Source organism: Syngnathus acus, chromosome 23 (assembly GCF_901709675.1).
Source record: "Syngnathus acus chromosome 23, fSynAcu1.2, whole genome shotgun sequence".
Lineage (NCBI taxonomy): Eukaryota > Metazoa > Chordata > Actinopteri > Syngnathiformes > Syngnathidae > Syngnathus > Syngnathus acus.
Window position 1 is genome coordinate 6,110,799 of NC_051107.1, and position 6,665 is coordinate 6,117,463.

At 48.2% G+C, this 6,665-nt stretch overlaps 1 long non-coding RNA gene across 1 annotated transcript; it reads left to right on the forward strand.

Annotated features, from left to right (window-relative positions):
• The first annotated feature begins 4,002 nt into the window (after window positions 1–4,002).
• Window positions 4,003–6,424, forward strand: LOC119117309. Its single transcript, XR_005096475.1, has 3 exons — window positions 4,003–4,430; window positions 5,216–5,284; window positions 5,550–6,424. It is a non-coding gene; the product is annotated as an uncharacterized LOC119117309 (long non-coding RNA).
• The last annotated feature ends 241 nt before the right edge of the window (window positions 6,425–6,665 follow it).

Genomic DNA, 6,665 nt, shown 5'->3' on the forward strand with positions numbered 1-6,665 from the left:
TGAACGATTCGTTCAAAAAGAACTAATCTTTTCAGTCAACGAGAGTGAACGAATCACTCACATTCCAGTTCTTTTAGGTGAACTGAATCTTTAGAATCAGTTCACTCAAAAGATTCGTTCAAACGAATCGTTCAATGAATCCCCCCGCCCCACTCACACACACACACTGATACAGCTTTTTTTTCCTTTTTTTTTTTTTTTTACATCCAGTGGAAACAACCCATACACATTTAACAATACAACACACAATGGTCATATTGATAGGGTATCCATCCAAACATGTTTGGTGTTCAAAGTTTCAACGTCTCGAGTCCGAAGCAACCCTTTCCACAGTGGTCACCAGGACAGGTGGTGACCACCTGGTGGCGCCAGTGTGCCAAGCGCCGTTGGACGATCAGGAGAAGAAGATTTGAATTGACGGATGTGACGTCAGGTCTTTAGGTGAATTGAAGACAGGTGTGCTCAAGGGGAGTTATTAAATGCAGGTGGCACCGAGCGCGTGGCAGTGGTGGCGGCGGCGGCGGCGGGGGGCGCCTTCTCAGGTAAGCTAGCATGCTGGCAAATGTTTGTCGTCTCCTGCCGTTTTTCACGACGGACGCCATGTTGGTTGCAGGATTTTCGCGCTCGAGGGGAGCTCTCGAATGTAGGCGCCACCGAGTGCGTGGCATTTTCTCAGGTAAGGGAGCAAATGTTTGTCGTTTCTTGCCGTCTCTCACGACGGACGCCATGTTGGTTTGTTGCAGGATTCTTACACGGCGACTGTAGGCGTTGACGTGAACTGGAGTCCGGCCGCAAGGAGAGTTTTCAAATAGGCCCCAAAATGTGCGGTTTGTTGCCTTTTCCCACAAGCCTTTTTTATTTTGTTTGTTTGTTTGTTGCAGGATTGTCGTACTCTCGTGACTCGGCAACGAACGTCACGTCCACCGCGACGGTGGGCCTGGAGGTAAATTGTCGGCCGCAGGCAATTTAGCTGGCGAGCAAATGTTTGCCGTTTCTTACGATGCCATTTATTATTTCTTGCAGGATTTTTCGCTGTCTAGGGAGTGTTTGAGGTTTGGCCACGGCACGCCACAATCGACTTTACGTCGCGTCGTTGCGCGTTTTGGTCGTTTTGCCGCTACGGTATTTCAAATGTCTTAAGCGTTTTTTTTGTTTTGTTTTTAATGCTGGCCAGCATTTTTTTCATTCGTTAGTTTGTCGAAGGTTCTTAAATGACGCCGCCCATAAGCGCGTGTTTGTCTGACTATAGGAAATGTTAGTTTGACTCTAGATATTCAAAGATGGCGCCCGCCCGCCCTCGTTCCGTTACGCTACAAACATTTGCGCGGGTTATTTTCTCCCGTTTTGGACGCCGCTAACCTGGATCATCTGAGGTGAGTTGATGGATGATAAAATTGAAATAGGAATTATAATCCTGATCAATTATCATAATTTACTACAATATAATCTATTTTTTCAAATGTAAAAGTCTACTTAGTATGTATAGAAATACAATATAATTATAATTCTGATAGATTATCCTAACGTACTACAATATAATTATAATTATGTATTTTTTTCAAATGTGAAACTCTACTTAGTATGTATAATTGTTGCAAAAATATCATGCCATTGGCATTCTACTCAATGTCTATTTTTGTTGCAATCATTTGTTTGTCTTTTGTAGCACTAAAAAAGGCTGCCCAGCAAGCAGGAGGCTCTTGAAGAGCCATTTCAGTGATGTTGAGGACACTGAGGAAGAGTAGTCCTAAATCAGGTGAAAACCTGTTTTTGTAAACTTTCAGCTTCCCAACACAACTAATGGCTGCCTGTGTCGAGTTTTAGCTTCCCAGCACACAATTAATGGCTGTATGTGTTTTTGCAGGCTGCAAGAGAAGCCGAATGGGATGAGGAAAAGTATCATTCCATTTCCAAAGGAGCAATGCCATTTCCAAAGGAGCAATGCCATTTCCAAAGGAGCAATGCCATTTCCAAAGGAGCAATGCCATTTCCAAAGGAGCAATGCCATTTCCAAAGGAGCAATGGCCATATCCATAGGAGCAATGGCCATATCCATAGGAGCAATGGCCATATCCATAGGAGCAATGGCCATATCCATAGGAGCAATGGCCATATCCATAGGAGCAATGGCCATATCCATAGGAGCAATGGCCATATCCATAGGAGCAATGGCCATATCCATAGGAGCAATGGCCATATCCATAGGAGCAATGGCCATATCCATAGGAGCAATGGCCTATGCAAAGGAGCAATGGCCTATGCAAAGGAGCAATGGCCTAGGCAAAGGAGCAATGGCCTATGCAAAGGAGCAATGCCATATCAAGTCAAGAATCTCAAGCAGCGCGCTGCAAGAGTCGACGTGTGCGGATCATGTGCCCAGGAGGGGGCAGTGTGGTTGCCTTTGGTTATGGGTGCACGACGGAAAGGTTGCAGGTGTGGACAGAGTTTGGGGCTCTGATGGTTGGTCTTGCTTAAGAGGTGTGCTGTGGTTGCGGCTTGTCTGGATCAGCGTTGTCTTGCGCTTGGTTGCCATTGACGGCTCACTTGGGGGAGGACGTGGTTAGGTGGATGGACACAAAACGAAACTCTGCCATATGACTTGTACCATTTTGTGTCTTTTTCTAACCTGCCACTGTCGTACTTGCTGCGTTCTTTGTTCTCCCCCCTCGGTGTAGGGCGGCGTTGGAGCGAGCCCATCCCGAATGTCCAATTTTGCAATTTGGCTTGTGATATTTTGTCTTTTTCTAACCTACCACTGTTGCACTTCATCTAACCTACCAACACTGTGGTACTTGCGTTCTTTGTTCTCCCCTAGGTGTTGGAGCGAGACAGTAACATTTTGTGTCTTTTTCTAACCTACCACTGTCGTGCTTGATCTAAGCCTAACGTACCACTGCGCGTCCTTTGTTCTCTAGGTGTAGTGGGCGGGCGGTGTTGGGGCGAGCCGGTCCACAAGGAAGACATAATGATGCGAGCAGCGCCCAACTCATTGCATGTTCTGCCTTTTGCAGGCCGGACGCAAAATGGGGGGCGCACGGCCCGATCCGACCCGGCGACGGTCACCAAGAGTAGCTAGCCGCAGTGATCAAGTAAGCAAGTGACCTACAACTTGGGGTGCTCTTTGACTGTCTAACTTTTGTTTCTGTTTGTGCAGATGGCGACCGGGACGCGACACGATCAGATCAGAGGTGGACGGACTGCTGTGGCATCGCTCTGAAGTAGTAGAGTTCTGAGGGAGGCCCACTTCGCTGGAGGCGTCAACCTGCGCAGCTTCAACATGTGATGGATTTTTTTTTTTTTAGTTAATTCATACCAGCGGTGTCCAAATGTCTGTTTGAGGGCTGCATACTGAAACAAATTAAGAATTCTTTGACACAAATTCATTAACTCAATCACGCAATTTTGCCATTCATATTTTGTCCTACTGCTATAAAGCGGTGTTGCGTTCATTCATGTGGTGTGTTGATAAAGTTGTCCCGAGGCTGCCATTTGGACACCCATGGTGACATGTGTGTAGGGCTGCACGTGTATTGGAAAACTGCCACGTGGTGGTATAGGTTATTGACATGCACTTTAAGAAAGCAAAGATTTCATTTTTTTTTTTTAATGTGGCAAATGAAACATGTTTTCTTGCTAACTATTTGTAATGAGTTTCGAAGATGACAAGTCATTGATGCAAGTTAAAGTTAACTAATCTAACATAGTTCACCTCCATCCCAGAATTTTGCACAACTTTGCTCAATGCAACGGTCTGGCCCAACACTGCCATATCACTGATTTTCCAACATGTCGTGCAGCCCTGATTGAGTGCCAAACGCGCGGCGACGGCAAGCGCAAGCGACGGCAAGCGCAAGCGACCGCGCAAGCGACGGCAAGCGCAAGCGACCGCGCAAGCGACCGCGCAAGCGACGGCAAGCGCAAGCGACGGCAAGCGCAAGCGACCGCGCAAGCGACGGCAAGCGCAAGCGACGGCAAGCGCAAGCGACGGCAAGCGCAAGCGACGGCAAGCGCAAGCGACGGCAAGCGCAAGCGACGGCAAGCGCAAGCGACGGCAAGCGCAAGCGACGGCAAGCGACCGCGCAAGCGACCGCGCAAGCGCAAGCGAGACTTTTGTGCTTGTCTTGCAAGGTGGAAGAGACGATGCACGAAACGAAGAGCCGGCGGACGGAGGCCACCAGACCCGTGAGCGGGGTGCAAAGGAAGGAATCACCCAAAGAAAGCAGTCGCCAAGTGATGAAGAGGAGCCTGATGCATGGCTGGCCAGAGGTGACATGGCAATCAAATATGCAAGGGTAGTGTACACGCTTGTTGGTTTTAATTTGGTTCCCTTATTTGTCTGCCTTTCAGGGTTGCCGGGGCAGCGGATGGGACGAGCGCCAGCCTGCACCGAGAGGGACCGGGCCGCACCCGCAAGACCAGGGAGGGGGCAGGTAATGAGTACGTCGACACAAGTGAACCGCATGCAACTGAGTGCTGTTTGTCTTTTTGCACTTGTGCGAGGCGGACGACGAGTCCAACATCGGCCGGAGCAGACCCGGACCTTGGCCCGTGACGAGCGGAGATGCGGCGAGGCCGGGAGGGCAAAGCGCCCAGCCAGCGTTGAGGGGGGGAGTATGACTTTCTTTTCTTTTGCTCCCTCCCTCCCTGTCTGTTTGAATAGGGTAACTAGCAGCACGCACGGGCAATTGGGTTGCCGTGAACCTCTAGATACGAATTGGCAAAGTAGACACCCCTTCCTCCCTCCCCCCCTCTCTCTCGCTCTCTTTCTCTGATGCGCCCGGCAGTACCTGCATGGCCTGGTGCACTCAGGGTGGAACGTGGCTATACCTTGCCCTTTGTGGAATACCAGGGTATAATGTCTGCCTGCCTGGGTCCCAGTGTCGTCGACGGTGTCGAGGTCGAGGAGATTCTCCGTGACGCCCTCCGTGACGTCACGTTTTCCTTTTTTTTCCTCTCGGGGCCAAGCCAGCTCTCCTGGCCGGTTGTGCTTTAGTGCGCACCAAAGCCTCTTCTCATCTCTTGCTCTCTCTCTCCCTCCATCCCTCCCTTTTTGTAAGGGGTTAAACCTTTCATAACCCGGATCGCTCCAATGCGCGAGGGCCGTATGAGACGTGCGCCAGCCCGTGCTAGTTGCCTGATTCAAACTTGCCTTAGTCAAGGTCGCTAGTGGAAATTTTCCTCTTGCCAAAACCACCACAATATGTCTGCCTTTCAGGATTGCCGGCCGGGGCAGCGGACCGGACGAGTGCCTGCACCGAGAGGGACCGGACCGCGAGACCAGAGGGTAATAATAATAAACTTTATTTGTATAGCACCTTTCATACAAGAAATGCAGCTCAAAGCGCTTTACAACAAAGAAAGAAATAAGCATTGAATGCTTCACATATAGGAACGGCCATAAAAAGAACATGAACACATTAAAACAGAAACAATGTATGCATACACAATAAAGTGACCTTAAAATAGGAGCAAGCTTTAATAAATAGGTAATGAGTACGTCCACAGAAGCAAACCTCATGCAACCGAGTGCCGTTTTTTTCTTTTTGCAGTTGCGCGAGGCGGAGGAGGAGTCCAAACGTCGAGTACCGGCCGGGAGGGGACCCGAACCATCGGCCGTGACGAGCGGCCTACAACAGACGGACGCACGGGTGCAGATGCGGCGAGGGCAAAGTGCCCAGCCAGCATTTAAGGAGAGTATCACTTTGTTTTTCCTTTGGTGCTTTCTTTCTTGCCCTCCCTCCCTCCCTCCACTTTTTCACTGGGTGTGCACACTGGCCGTCTGCATGATGCCTTTCTTTCTCAGCGCAGCGTCATTTTGCAATATTGTTTTATTGTTGTGTTTTTTAATACATGAACTGTTTGGACTGTCATTGTGTGTGTGTACCTCTGAACCTGAATTAAACTGAACTGAATTCAAGTGGTCCATTTTAAACATTGGCATGTGAAGTCCATCGTGCATAATCAGAGTTGAATGACAACATACAAAATGGAATCATTTGAGACATTCTCAATGATAAGGCAATTGTAAAGTTAGTCAAACAAAACTGTCTTGTTAAATATGCAGTGTCAGGCTTTTTATTTTTACTACACAAAGAAAAGCTGTATGCATTCTAAATGGTTGACAAAAGCCAAGTAGCCCGACACCCATAGATTCAAACGACAAGCCTCAGCGTACAGTCTCTGTTGCGATCAATAAGTCTTCTTTGGCAACCCTGCTTTAAAATGGCCACCGAACTCTGAATCTTGGTATATGTTGGTGCATTTTTCTGTAGGAGTAAAAGTCTATTTTAATCAAGTCTGAGGCTTCTTTTTTTCTTAAATCATGCCTCATGTGGGCATTCTTGTGAATAAAGTGAACGTTGGTGTGTTTTCTTCCTGTTTGTGGTCTTGTAAATAAAGTCAACTTTGGTGTCAGTCATCATTCACCATGCGCCGCAATTGATGCTGCATCTCTTCAATATGAAACTTATTGCATGTTTTGTTACAGGGCTTGGCTTCATTTGCTGGCTGACTACAAAGAAGACCGTTGCTGTACAGTCCAGGGCGTTGCTGAAGTAAATTGAATTTATAAACCCAGTGTGTAACGTCCAGGACCTTGGCTTTCAATTCAAAGCACAGTTGCATGTTGCTTAACAACACGGCCAGCCTTGGTGCATGTACTGGGT